The following is a 16,207-nucleotide window of genomic DNA, read 5'->3' on the forward strand; positions in this document are numbered from 1 at the left end:
ATTTATCTAGATATAAACATCTATATCTATCTATCTATCTATCTATCTATCTATCTATCTATCTATCATCTATCATCTATCATCTATCTATCATCATCTATCATCTATCTATCTCATCTATCTCATCTATCATCTGTCTATTTATCAAGGGCTCCTAGCACAGTTCATTTGCCCCACCCTCCATTCCAAGCATAATTAAGATTTTAATCTCTGATGGTCCTGAGGATACTCTAGGGAAAATTTTGAAAATCTCTTAACTACTGTCAAATTTTAGGGGGCATTTAGGAGATTATAAAAGGTATGTTCCTAACCCCAATGACACATTTTGAGCACCTATTTTAGCACCTACATCTGTATGAGGCTAGTTTATACATGCAGATTGTCTCCCTGACTATATTTTGATTCAGAATTATGTCTTTTTAAATTTTTCTATATACCTCTTTCTACATTAACTGAATGAAACTTTGGCACAGCGGCATTGGATTGAACAGAGCAAAATTTGATAAATATTATCTTAATATGGCTATCAAATTCTTCATAGCAAATAAAATTTCTATATTAATATTCTAGCTATAAAAGAATATGAGCCAACAGCCATAATTACTATACATCAGAATCTTTTCTTGGCCTTTTACTCTTTATTCTTGGCCTGCAAAGCTTAATCTCTGTCTGGGGTACAATTTCCTCAAGGTGATAAGTCAGACAAGAATATCATGGATGAAAGGCATAGGACAGCCAAGAGATTAAAAAAAAAAAAAAGGATACACTTTGAAATCACAACACCCTAGTAATTTTAGATAGAACTGTCTCATATTTGTAAGTTGGCAAGCAGAGTAGAACGTGGTTATTTTCACCTTATGGTAACCATTTCTCTTAGGAATTTTACCTTATGGTAACCTGATTTTACTACATCTTAGGATGCCACTTTGGCTAGAGTCCATTGACTTCTATTTCTGGATCCTGATGCACTAGGTATCTACATTCTAAATAACCTGCAAGCTTATGACAGTTTTTTCTTATATTTTAAAGTCTTGACAAGGAGCTGTTATTCACCATATTTTCTAAAGACTTCTTCTTAATCTATAAACTGGCTAATCCTCCAGTATGGAAAGAAAGAAAGAAAGAAAGAAAGAAAGAAAGAAAGAAAGAAAGAAAGAAAGAAAGAAAGAAAGAAAGAAAGAAAGAAAAAATATATATTCACATACATGAATGATAGGCATACCATCCATATATATAATATGAATACAATAATTTATGGCATGCATAATATGAATATAATAATAAATATGAATGGTATGTCTATTATTCATTCCCATACTTTTAAGTGTGAGAAGGTGAAATCCTATACATAAAACCTATGCACACACACACATATTTTAGAGTAGAGTGTTTTATAATTAGGCTGATAATCCCAAGGAAAAGTACAGGTTTACTAAGTTTATAAACTCAATCCTCTATCATGATAATGAATAAAAATGTTAAAATCAATAGAATGCATAATTAAAGTTTTTAAATGTTTGTATAAAAGTAAGTGCATAAGCAATGAAACAAAAACTTAACAGTTAGTTCCAGAACTTTTGTTAATGTTATATATTTCGTCATTCCTCTTGAAAAGCTGTTTAGCTCCAACAGAGGTATATTAACCCCACTATGAAGAACCACAAGGGCTTTTATATAGACTTCCAGTGTTCAACGGTTCCTCCAATAAACATTTATGAAGCACAGAACATTTCCAAATTTTGCATGGAACATGAAGAAAATTAAATGTCTAACCCACTGGGATTCTGATTAATAAGCTTTCTCAAGGAGACTTAATATTGCCCACTGTTAAATGAATGAGGAAGAACAAAATAATCCCAGACCTGAAGGATTTGACTTCAGATAATTTGGCTTCAAAGTTATTTACTTTACACAGGAAAATAGCATGTACTTGACTTCATGCATATGAGGTGTAATTCAATTCATAAAATAACACACTGAATTGACATTAAGGATTCCATAGTTTCAGTTTTTGCCTCAGATATCCTACCTCTGTGTGCTTTCTACTAAGGCTCCCAACTGTTGACGTAGAAACTTTCTTAACTCTCTGTCTTTGAGTTAAACCAGACTGATTTTTAAGCAATCAGTCTATGACTTGAACAATCTAGTGTCATCCTTAAACAACTCATTTCATATATTCAAGGCCAGGACAGACTTGGTCTATTTGAAAAAAAGTCTTACAGATTTATATAAGTGTGTGATTTACACACCTGTTCACACTAGAATACTTCATTCAAAGTTTGATATTGAGTTCAATGATCTTGAAAGCTGAAGTATGCTTATTCCCACTTTTAGAAAATGGAGTAGGAGAATAAAGAATTAAAAATCAATGGGAAAAATGGGATTTGACCTAGTGTATTCTATCTTTTATGTTAAGTACCAATGCATTTTATTTAATAATATCAAGCAATAGCAAGGAGAACGAACATCAAAAATTCAGAAATTTTAAATTGTTCTCATTTCTTCTATGACTTTAAGATGTAGTAGCTATTAAGTATTTATTCCATAAAGGAAACGGACAGAATTCCACCCTGGCTTGTTCCCAGGTCACTACTCTGGCTTGGCTCTCTCCCTGGTCTTGAGAATCTGGAACAGCTGAACCAAAAAGAACATCCAGAGAATCATTGTCATCACAACAAGGCTAATAATGATAACAGCTGCCAAAAGGAAATACAACAGTGATGATATAGGTGCCAAAGCACTCAATAGTTTTGTTGAGTCTTGGAAGCTTTGCATAAAATTCTGTGTGATCACAGTGTTGTACCACTGGGAAAGTATGGTGTGTTTAATCATCCCTCTGGCATACTCTAGCTTGTTTCTTCTTTGTCAGTGTCATACTTGCCTAGTCTTTTAAAGATTTCAGCTTTAAGTAAGAAAAAAATACAATGAAAAAATGTAAAAGCCTGCAATTTTGCAAGGACTGAATTTCTAATGGAATGACATTATAATAGTTCAGTCTCAAGCAATGGTAACAGTTAAAATTAACCAATAAACCTGACAGCACATAGAGCAAACTTTAAGTACAAGTAAATTCACTACTAGCTGTCATCCAGGCACAGAAAAGCTGCATTGCTAATGCTATTTCTGAACTTAATTCAATATTTTATAAAACTATGTCTCTCAAAATGACAGCAAGCAATAAGGAGCTGCATAATGTTTTACTTTCACGATTTAAATGGAACATTTTTTAAATGATAAAAAATTCCCTGACTCAAATAAATGATATAAACCAGCAGTTTTAATTGCCTTTGGCTGAATATAAAACGAAAACCTATAAAGCATTATTATATGGTCAACATTTATAATGATAAGCTCAAGAAAGTCAGTGTCATTTACATATGCTTTTAAGAAAAACTGAAAGTCTTTGAAGACATTTATGATTCAGATTCAAACAGAATTTTGGGGGCAGTAAAATGGCAGCTAGAAAAGACAAGAGTATGCGAGTAATAAGGAAACATAGGCACTTATATTCCTATGAAGATTCAGCTGCCTGTACTTGGAAAAATGGCTCTACAGTATGCCCAATATGGGATACAGGAAAAAGCCTTATAGAACATTAGATTTGTTTCAGATTAGGATGATCATTGAAGGGTATGCTGGAGTGTCTATGCGAGAATTCAATATTCATTGAATTACATAAAATAAAGGAGTAATACAGTCCATTTGACTGAATCTTCTATTTAAAGGTGAGAAACTTAAATCATTTGAAAGCCAAATTAATTTCCCAAAGTCACAAAACGGTACATGAGAAAAGAATTCAAGTCCAAAATGTATTTCCTCATTTTTTATTTCATCTTATTCTATTCTATTTTATTAATTTTAAAGTAATCTCTACACCCACCGTGGGGCTTGAACTCACAATCTGAAATCAAGAGTCGCATGCTCCACTAACTGAGCCAGCCAGGTGCCCCTTTATTTCCTCAGTCTTAATCCTTAACGTTTTAGGTATATACCTCCTAGAGGGCTAAAAATAATGCGATTCATTTAGTGAATATTTCTTAAGATGATTAAATGGAGGACTATTTTAAAATTTTTGTATAGAAGTTAGATGGCTAGTAAATAAATATCAAAAGAATGATTATGTTACAAATGTGCTATTTTTGTTTTCTTCTTGAGCATAACATTACTCATCTTTTCTCTTACATCAAACATAATTGACTACTTCAAGATTTTTAAATCACAATATGGCCATGTAAAAAAATGACAATGACTTGATGAAGTTTCACAGATCAGTTTCATTTTCCACAGAAAAAATTTGATATTATTTGATTATTAAATTACAGAAGAATCACTCGCATAAGACATTTTTGTTTCTAAATTTAATTTTACTTCTTAAATTTTCATATTTATACTCATCCCACAATCAAGCCATACACTCTCCTATAAATGGTAGATCTTCAGATTCTCATCAGATATGTCAGGAGTAAGAAATAACTACTTTTTAAAAGGAAAAGAATTGTTAAATATATTGAATACTTCTTATATGCCACTTCAAGGGCAGCCCCGGTGGCTCAGTGCTGCCTTCAGCCCAGGGCCTGATTCTGGAGTCCTGGGATTGAGTCCTATGTCAGGCTCCTTGCATGGAGCCTGCTTCTCCATCTGCCTCTCTCTCTCTCTCTCTCTCTCTCTGTGTGTGTGTCTCTCATGAATAAATAAATAAACTGTTTTTTAAAAAATCCTCCTTGCCTCTCTGCTACTTTACTGACTGTTGTGACAACCAGTCACACAAAAGATTTCAATCCGCTCCATGCAGGTGCAATCTGACAGCGCCATCTCCCCTGACCCAGCCTGCATACCACTTGCTTCTTGCTCTGGGCTTCTCTGATGCTGCAACATGGGAATGCCTCAAGAAATCAGCTCTGCACTGATAAACACACATCCCTCACACATGTACAAACTGTATTTGTGGCAGAGGTCATGTTCACAAACTTGACCAATGAGCATCTAAAGTCAACAGCTAAATAATAGCCAGCTCCCTACTGACCGTTTTTCAGTTCTGAGTAGAAAATCTGAAAACACAGTTCACATGTTTCTCCAAAGATTTCACAAGGTCAAGTATCAAGGGATGGTCTCAGTAGCTAACCTTAAACACACCTTTTTACTGAGGTCCCTCTCTTGTATTTGCACTTCCCATAGTTCATTTCCCAACCATCTCCTTCTCCATCCTTTACATTTAGTGCCTGGTCTCAGTTCACAATTGCACTATAGGTGTGCATGCCTGTGCCTCAGGCTATGTCTTCAGGAGAATCCAGACTGAAACTTGGAAATTTTTTTTTAACGTGACTAATTTCACTCACTATGGTTATGAATAGGACCAACCTAAATAGCCATAATTTGAATGTGAGTTTCAGCAAAATTATAATTTTTGTGCAGTATACCATGTACATTCCATGGATTCCATGGATCTTTGCAATTATTCATGAAACGTTGGAATGGGAGGGGAGCCTGGGTAGCTTAGTCAGTTGGGCATCTGCCTTTGGCTCAGGTCATGAACTCGAGGTCCTGGGTTTGAGCCCTGAATTGGGATCCCTGCTCAATAGAGGGAGTCTGCTTGTCTCTCGTTCCTCCTACCTGCTCGTGCTCACTCGCTCTTTCTGAAAAATAAATAAATAAATAAATAAATAAATAATCTTAACAACAACAGAAAGAGAAGTTGAAATGGCAAATATTTATGCCAGTAACACATAAGGTTCTATTTTTAATTACAATAAATTAACAGAGTAACTCAGTCATGGAGAATTATCTAAATGTGTTGTAGAACCGTAAACAGGAAACTTTCAATTAGTGGATTTTTAATTGGACTCAGCTGCAGCCAGTGGCAACAGTACTGCTAATATTTGTAGTTACCTCTAGCTATTAGGAAGTACTATCAATAACATCACCTTCTTTGATCATTGTTTTATTTTTTAAAAGATTTTATTTATTTGAGAGAGAGAGAGCTCATGAGAGAGCACAGGCAGGGAGAGGGGGAGAGGCATAGAGAGAGGGAGAAACAGACTCCTCACTGAGCAGGGAGCCCCATGCAAGGTTCAATCCCAGGACCCTGAGATTATGACCTGAGCTGAAGGCAGACACTTAACTGACTGAAACACCTAGGTTCCCCTTGATTGTAGTTTTAAAGCAGAAGCAACTGGAGCTTTGGAGTTTACACTCATTTCCTAAGATATTATAACTTGAAAAATGCAGCATTAGAAATTGACCTCCAAACTCTATGTTCTTGTCTTTCATTTATTTTTATTTATGATGGTCACACACACACACACACAGAGGCAGAGACACAGGCAGAGGGAGAAGCAGGCTCCATGCACCGGGAGCCCGACGTGGGATTCGATCCCGAGTCTCCAGGATTGCACCCTGGGCCAAAGGCAGGCGCCAAACCGCTGCGCCACCCAGGGATCCCTGCTCTTGCCTTTCAATCATATCACTCTTTGTGTTTGCAATCTGCTTAACTCTATTTTATTGTTAAGAAAACCTATGTGAACTGAATGGAGCAATCCTTCAACAGTGCTCATTAGCTAATTTATGATTATATATTTGCACTGTCTATACCTATGAGTAGCTATACTAGTAAAAACCCGTGCTCTGAACACAGTACACTTTAACTGAAAATATTTTCATTTATATGTAAAATGGATCTGAATAGTGTCAAAGCTAACATTATTGAGTTGTTTTTAATTAGTAGGTCATGTGGTGAACTCATGTAAATTTTTTTTCATACATTCAACTAGGCTACACATCGGATGACTAACTGTAAAGGGCATATAGCATGTTATCTGACTCTTAGCCATAACTCACACTGTAAGCCTTCTCCTCCCATTGCCGGTGAATTGGTTACTTTTCTTCATGCCAATGAAATAAAACACTGGTATTCAGATGCTCAAACTTTTGCTCAAATGAAATTCCAATTAAGAAGAACAAATAAGGGATCCCTGGGTGGCGCAGCGGTTTGGCGCCTGCCTTTGGCCCAGGGCGCGATCCTGGAGACCCGGAATCGAATCCCACATCAGGCTCCCGGTGCATGGAGCCTGCTTCTCCCTCTGCCTGTGTCTCTGCCTCTCTCTCTCTCTCTCTCTCTCTCTCTCTCTGTGACTATCATAAATAAATAAATAAATAAAAAAAAAAAGAAGAACAAATAAGAACTTAGTGCAAACAAGAGGTATGAATTTATTACACTAAGACTTCTAAGATTTCAGGGCTGATTTCTTCAGGTAGACTTAGATTCTTTGAGAATGATTTCTCTGATGAGTGTCATACACAGTCATCTATATCTCTCCAGGATGGTTGCATTTACTGTGAGTGACCGGGCTGCTAGGGATTAGAGTAACAGATAAAGGTACACCGGGGACATGCTGAACTGATTCTGTTCTCTACTCTTGCAGTTTGAAAATGCAAATATTATCTTAGAGAGAATACACGGAAATCTAACTTGGAGATATTTAAAATATACCCTTTGGCGATTTAGCAGTGGTGAGTACCAAGTGCACCTAATTATATTCTCTCTGCTACTTAAATTTACTCTTGAAAAAATATAATCTTTTCAGCACTGAGGACATTTTCTGACTAAGCAGATAACATTGGGCTGACAGCTCTAAGTTTTAATACATAAAGCGAAATACTATGTATCATCTACACACACACACACACACACACACACACCCCTCCTGTTCATCCTCTATGCTGCTCCACTAGAATCTTTCCCAAATATGACCAACAGTATTTTGTACATTTCATTAATATTCTTTAATTATTTTACATAATAGCATTGTCCATCAGAGACCTTCTCATATGGCTACTCAAAAGAGTGTTAGTGGTTCTTTGGAATGATGTGCTGAGATGGGTTCTGAGGTCATAGGATAATCTGAAGAAAATGTTGTGTTTTTATTTGATGCTATCTGTTACACAGAATGGAGCAGGACATCTGAACACCTTTTAAATGCATGTAAATTTGAATGGGAGAAGACATTTGCAAATGACATATCAGATAAAGGGCTAGTATCCAAGATGTATAAAGAACTTATTAAACCCAACAGCAAAGGAACAAACAATCCAATCATGAAATGGGCAAAAGACATGAAGAGAAATCTCACAGAGGAAGACATAGACATGGCCAACATGCACATGAGAAAATGCTCCGCATCACTGTCCATCAGGGAAATACAAATCAAAACCACAATGAGATACCACCTCACACCAGTGAGAATGGGGAAAATTAACAAGGCAGGAAACCACAAATGTTGGAGAGGATGCGGAGAAAGGGGAACCCTCTTGCGCTGTTGGTGGGAATGTGAACTGGTGCAGCCACTCTGGAAAACTGTGTGGAGGTTCCTCAAAGGGTTAAAAATAGACCTGCCCTACAACCCAGCAATTGCACTGTTGGGGATTTACCCCAAAGATACAGATGCAGTGAAACGCCGGGACACCTGCACCCCGATGTTTATAGCAGCAATGGCCACGATAGCCAAACTGTGGAAGGAGCCTCGGTGTCCATCGAAAGATGAATGGATAAAGAAGATGTGGTCTGTGTATACAATGGAATGTTCCTTGGCCATTAGAAAGGATGAATACCCACCATTTGCTTCGACGTGGATGGAACTGGAGGGTATTATGCTGAGTGAAGTAAGTCAATAGGAGAAGGACAAACATTATATGTTCTCATTCATTCGGGGAATATAAAAAATAGTGAAAGATAGAAGAGGGGAAAGGAGAGAAAATGAGTGGGAAAAATCAGAGGGTGACAAAACATGAGAGGCTCCTAACTCTGGGACACGGACAAGGGGTAGTGGAAAAGGAGGTGGGCGGCGGGGGGGGGGGGGTGTTGGGGTAACTGGATGACAGGCACTGAGGGGGCACTTGACGGGATGAGCACTGGGTGTTATGCCACATGTTGGCAAATCGAACTCCAATTAAAAATATACAAAAAAAAAAAAAGCCTGTAAATTTGTGGTTGGCACCTCTCTGGCAAACCTTCAGCTTCAGCTCTTCTTCCTCTCACTGTCCCGTTCCCCTTGCCACCTGACCATAGATAGAGTTCTTCAAAGGGCCCTGACCTCTGAGCTTCTGTTGCCCAGAGTCTTCGTTCTGCTTGGAATTCCATGCCTTGCATAAATCAGGGCTGGCCAGCTTCTGTATCTTTGAAGGCTGAACTTAATCATGGCTTCTCCAAATAAATCTCCCCTGATTTATTTAAGCAGATCAATTACTGCTTCTTTGCTCCTTCTGTTACACTTAGCGCATCATGGACTACATTCATGCGCTCATTCCTTTAGCCTTTTACTCAACAAATATTACATCAGTAAATATAGTTCTACACAGGAACTGTATGTATGATTATGAATCATAGAGAGATGCTTCTATGAATGTGTTTAGCCAGTCTTATACGCAAATCAGGGCTTCCGTTAAATATTCTCCACTATATTATAGACATTTGTTTACTTCTTTCTCCTATATTAAAATACAAGCTCTTTGGAAGACTGATTAGAGCATGTATTTATTTGTATTTGGCAGATTTAGTATAGTGCCTAATATATATTGTAGGTGTGTAAAGTTTTTTTTAGGAGGACTAGATTGATTTAATAACACATTGGAAAAAAATAACACATTGGAATAGTAGCCACTAATTGTACTTATTTTCTTCAACCCAGTTATCTGTGCCTGGATTACATACTTCTATGACTTACAGTAGAGGGTTTAAAGTGTGTCATGTGAAGAAAATGTGAGGAGGCAGGACTATTGCAGTGACTTGTAAACCCTAATATTAACACTAGGAGTACTTATTGCCAGAAAAGTCACCGTATCATAGCTTATCACATAAGAAAATTTGAGTCCTCCTTTAGAAATGTAAACAAGTCTTCTTACTTAAAAAGATGACTTTACAATATTTTAAGCAATTGTTTTTTAGACCTTAGAAAGAAAATGCGATAACTGAGAAATCTATAGAGTATCCAGAGAAAGATAGTAAAGATAGTAATATGAATATCTATCAATAGAAGTCAGTGGAAAAAACTCAACACACAACTTTGTATTACTAATATGTGTTCAAAACATAGGAAAAACTCAGATATATTCTATCTAGAATTAGAGTGGGGATAAAAGGAATCATCATAGGCAATTCATTATTTTACATCTGTCTATAAATTCATAGATTAGTTATTGTTCAGCTTATAAAGATATGCAGTTCTGTTCTTCTTTCCTGGTGGCAATATACAGGAAGTAAACAAAAGTGCTTTGATTTACAAATGTGTGTTGGAGCTCTTTTCCTCGAATTACAAAATGACTTTGTCCCTCACAATCCTTGTCAATATAAGAGGTAAACAAAATTCATTACTCCCCCTCTCTCTCTGTCTCTAGCTCTTGCTGTCTCTGTATGTCTCTCTCTCATGTACACACATTATCTAATCTAGTTAATAAAATAAGGCCTTTTAAGATATCATGCTGAGAAATGTCTATTTATAGGATCTAACATTGAACGCAAGTATCTTCTTCCCATTTTTCCACTTTTGACTTTTAAAATACCTGAAATACTATATAAATCAACTTAATAGAACTGGATCTGTCCAAATTCAGATTGTCTACACAGTCTATTCTAACAGTCTAACCTGTTAACCTTAGTAATTAACAAATGATTAGCTTATGCTATTTTTGCTGTAACATATAAAATAAACCACAGCCATTTAAAAACATTTTTGGCAAAAAAAAAGTATTCTTTAATACATTTTATTTATTTTTATTTCATCATAATTGTTTTTAATTAATTTGTTAGGTAAAGAGTGCTGATATAAACTATATGAAGGGCCAGGAACAGGGAGATACGTAAATCATGTGAAATTAAAAGTTGATGTTAAACATGAAATATTTAATGATAGCTTTGTCAAGTAAAACACTGTGAAATGCAAAATATATCATCAATTACAAAGTGTTAGTTTTGTAATTCTGAATGAACCTGGTTATTTTTACTGAAAGTATGAGATGTCAAACAAAATTATAAGCCAGGTAGGTAGATAGATAGATATTGGCATAGTTATAGGTAAATGTAGGTATAGGGATAAATATAGTTATATAGTTAGAGATGCACATGTGGATTTAGATATATAGAAGGATACAGGTACATATGTAAAACGTTAACAAGCCTTCGCCATTACACAAAAACTTATGAAACATCATAGTAATATCCCTTATTTTCAAGGCATTCTTGGCATACAATCCCATAGACGGGTTCAAAATTTGCATACTATGGGATTGCCTCCTAAAATATATGTATACTTTTGGGAGGTCTGGGGGGACTCATTGGTTAATCAACTGACTCTTGGTTTTGGCTCAGGTCTTGATCTTCGGGTGGTAAGATGGAGCCCCACCTCCAGCTTCGTGTTCAGTGGGGAGTCTGCTTAAGACTCTCTCCCTCTGCCCTTCCCCCTGCACTCTCTTTAAAATAAGTACATCTTAAAAAATATGTGTATGCTTCCTATTGAATAAACAAGATTGAAAATATCTTTAAAGCTCACATATATATATATATATTAAATTGTATTTATTTATCCATGAGACACACAGAGAGAGAGGCAGAGACACAGGCAGAGGGAGAAGCTCCCTACAGGCAACCCAATGCTGGACTCAGTCCCGGAACTCCAGGATCACACCCTGAGCCGAAGGCAGAAGCCTAACCACTGAGCCACCAGGCATCCCTCACTTTACATAATCTGTAAATCACTTAGCCATAAGTTACATATCTGATTATTAAACTTTTATGAAACACATTTTAGAAGGTCTTATTTCTTGATCAGTTGGATATGAGATTTTCCACAAGAAGGTTAATCCTTTTGAGTCTCGGTCCTTTGTGTCAAAAATGGCAAGTTTAGGGGTGCCTGGCCTGGTGGCACAGTTAGCTAAGTGCCAGCTCTTGGTTTCAGCTCAGGTCGTGAGATCAAGCCCTGTGTCGGGCTCCTCGCTCAGCAGAGTCTGCTTTAGATGCTCTTTCTCTCCCTCTCCCCCTCCCCCTTCCCATTCCCTTCTGAAATAAATAAGTCTTTTTTTAAACATGGCAAGTTTGGGCAGATGCTCTCCAACATCCCTCTAACGGATAACATAAAGCTTTACATCTCTGTTAGTATTATTGGCTGAATTCATGCCTTGCTTTTGATGTTTGTGAGGGGGAAGATGATGTCTGCTTCTTAAAATTTTGAGAATTCATGTAAAACTCCACTATGTAGTTCTCATTCTCTTTCTATTTCTGTAATACTACACACAGTAGTAACATTATCCTCTTTCAAATCTCCATGCAATTTCATATTCCTCCTCTTCTCACACTTAACCTTTTACCATTGACATCTAACACATTTTTAACTTATTATTATTATTTTTTATGTCCAGGATGACTCTGCACCCCAGGATTCCTGATGCTGACTAAACCATACACACCTGTTGTTTCTATCAGTTACCAATATTGGCTCCTCAAACCTGCAAGAGTTTCTGGGTTTGAATGATCAATTGCATAATCAATCACTCAATCTATAAGCTTTTTTTTTTTCCACTTTAAAGAAATTGCCAAAATTCTCCAAATCCTGGCAAGATGTTCCTCCCACTTCCTTTGTTTCACAGAAGCCAACTCCAACTGGAGTAGAGATTTATTTCTGGCAGTCTCCTCAGAGGGAAATGCCTTTCTCTCACAAGACTGGACAGACAGGAGGACAGTTGATATTCTTTACCTCTGAATTGCCACTCCTCACATTGCTCCATTGTTCTATAAATTTCCCTGCTGTAAGGCTCAGGTAAACATCTAAATCTCTACCATCATTTTACCTTTCCACAATGGTATTACCTACTAACACTGTGGTTTCTCTCAATTTTTGAAAGATGGTTCCAGGGTGGGATCCATTCTTGCTGATAGACCGACTTTGGTCTGGATAGCCCAATTTAGAAACCTAGCCACAAGAATTTGTCATCCTCAAAAGAGTGACATCTTTTTTCACTCAACCATTGCAAAATTATTTCCAAACCCACATCTATAATACAGAAATATCCCAAGTTATAAAATCTTGAATTGTAATACTTTGCATTCTGATCACAAATGCATGTTTTTTCACTCCCTTGTATTTGCTTTATGTTCATTGAGGACACCAAGCACAATATCCTTCCATTTTGCCCTTCTGTTTTATTTCTATTTTGCCTTCCTTTTTCTTTCTTCCCACATTGGTTCCATTTCTTCAACCACTGTACAGTTTAGTCAAAGACAAATTTGGGTATCATCCTCTTCAGGTAATTCGGCTATTATTATATTCTCTTCATTTTTAACTTCCCCTCCTACCATTCCTTGTTATTTTCAGGATAGTAGTGTACTCAAGCCTCTTCCAAAACATCAAAACAAATAAAAAGACTAGTATTTCATAGCCGACTCTAGCTATCTTCCTCCTTCACTCTTTTCTTTAATTTCTTGAGAAAAATAACTGTCAATGGACCCCTTCTCACCTCTCATTACTTTTCCATATACACTCCTATCCCTATAACCTCCCACAAAATTTAACTCACCTGAACCACTGCTTATCTCTTGATTAATAAATTCAGTCTTGCCTCTGAGCTGTTTTTGACACTGTTAGTCACTTCCTCAGTGAAATTCTCTCTCTCTCTTTCTTTAATTTGATTATATCACTCCCACCTATTACTTCTTAGGTAATTTATGGAATTTCTTACTTTCCACAACACTTGAAACTCAACAGTTCCCAAGCTTCTATTCTCAGTCGCTTCCTTCTTTTCTCACACTCTTTTGTTAGAACTGTGCATTTAATTCTGAGTTAAAGGCAAAGTCCTTACAGAAATCTACAAGGCTGTCATAAATGCTGTGATCCAGAGCTACCTTTCACAACTGAACTAGTCATTTCACTCACTGCTCTTTTCAGCTCTCCTATTTTCCCAGAAAGTGCCCTAATTGAAGAGAGGGTAGGCACAGACCACCTCTTATGACTGGATATTGGAATATAACATCCTGGTACCGCTCTCAAAGAGGAACAGCTCTGAAGGGCCATCCTACTTTCAGAGTTCTCTCCCAAGCTCTCCCCATATCTTGTTACACCTGTTAGCTTTGCTATAACAGATTTTGATTCTGAGAACACTCGCTAATAAACTTTCTGTGTGCTAGTCTACATCTCAAAATAGAGAAACCATCCTGTGACATTTAGTATTGGAGTTGTCTTAGAAACAGGTGCTTAAGTGGGATTTTGGAACTGGATCATCCACAAGGAGGATTCCACTGTATTGCTGGTAGCACATACAGTGCAAATAGCCCCTGAATAAGGTGGTATTACAATTGTTAACACTCTTACAGTGCCAAATTAGAATGTTTTACCAGAAGATAGATATGCATCAGCAGGATATACCAGGCATTAACATGGGAGAAATAGAAATCATGAAGACAATTGAATTACATGGTGGTTGTAAGAGGAAAGTGATACTTTAAAAACTAAGTTTGATTAATAGTTTAAAAAAAAAACTTGGTGTGAAAGCTGTCCCCCCTGACAGCTTGTAGAGAGACTCTAACCTCATGAATCAAAAAGGCAAAGAAAGCTGAGATCCAGAGATCAATTCTCAACCTAGACAGAACTGCTATGCCACGGTCAGCTCCCAATTGGGAAACAAATTGGACCATGGGATATGGGCTAGGCATATGTAGGTTGATACACTTGGATTGCAGAAGTGATCCATTCCTTCCTATTAAGTGCTAGCCCTTAATAGGTAATCATTTTTACCTTGTTTAAAAATGATTAAGTCTCTGTTCTTCAAGGCAATACATGCTTTACCCACATTGACCTCCTGTTCATTTATGTAACTTGGGATAAATAATATAACTAACTGCTTAGACCTTCTACAGAAGGAAAGGGGCAATATGAAGAAATTGCTGTAGGATCAGCAGGAGAAGGAAGTATATATGGGACTGGCTGCTGGGGATAACTGATCAAAGAATGCAGATCACAAAACTGAATAATGAAGACATGGTTGTTTTAGTAGCAGTACTCCTAAAAAAAGCAGTACACAGAATTAAATGCTCTGGCAAGAACTCAAGGAAATGATGCTAACAAACTTAGAATGGCTATTAAAATGATCACCCTCACTATGCAAGAAAAGTCAGACTTGCTATAGAAGACAGTGACAATGGGGACAAAAAATTTAATGCATTAGTCATGGTATTGTACATATAATGCATAAAAGTAGAAATTCCATCTTCTGACTACATATTTAGGAGAGTCTAGAGAAAACCATTTACTAAACCTTCAAGATATCTACTCTGACATAAGTAAGAAGAGCAGTGGTGAATCCCTTGTATGGACCAGATGGCAGTAGGCTATGCATTTCAGGACTGGGCTAGCTAACAGTAGTAATATGAGAATGATTTGACCCTGGAGCCGGGGGCCAGATAGTAACACTTAACCCTTAGATGCCAAGTAGGTGTAATTACGGTAATGAACAACAAGGTTAGAGTGACTGCCAAGAATCCTAACATAGTGAGAGCAATGGCGGTACATAAAAAACTAAATCCCCAAAGACTAAGCAAATGGGAAATTAAAAGGGTATCCCTGAAAGATGTTGAGGGCAGAATTTCTGGAATTGTAGAGAGAGGAGCTGAGGAGGAAATGTTCTCTAGAAAATAAACAATTTGGTAGGTGATTTTTTAAATCACTTAACATGCCTTGAAATTGCCCTAAAGGCATAGAGCAAATGAAGAAATATTCATTCAAGAAAATCTATTCAATATCACTAAGAACGATGAGAGTCTGTGGCACCTTGGTGGTTTGCTCTCTTTTCTCCTACCCTTAGCTCCATTTTATATAAGCTCTACAATAGATACTCTTTAGCAGACAGATGTAACTGAATGGGCAAGATCTCCCTCTACCTTCAACTCCTATTCAGACTATAGTTTTACTCCTGAAGGGGGAAGCTGCCAGCAGTATTTCCATCCCCTTTCTCTTGCTTCACATCTCAAAAAGTTTATTCCAGACTAACATGGCCCTGTTCAGTCCCCAACCATAGGATAGAAGCTCTTCTCCAGGTGTCTTAGACCAAGAATACTGGAGGTATGATCACCTTACTACAAATTTGCTTGTAGGGTGGAGATTCCATGTCAGGAAGAGTAAGCAAATTAGACAAGTCTTCAAGTCCACCCATCGCTCACTCATAGATTAGGGTA

Source organism: Canis lupus, chromosome 28 (assembly GCF_048164855.1).
Source record: "Canis lupus baileyi chromosome 28, mCanLup2.hap1, whole genome shotgun sequence".
NCBI classification, from domain to species: Eukaryota; Metazoa; Chordata; class Mammalia; order Carnivora; family Canidae; genus Canis; species Canis lupus.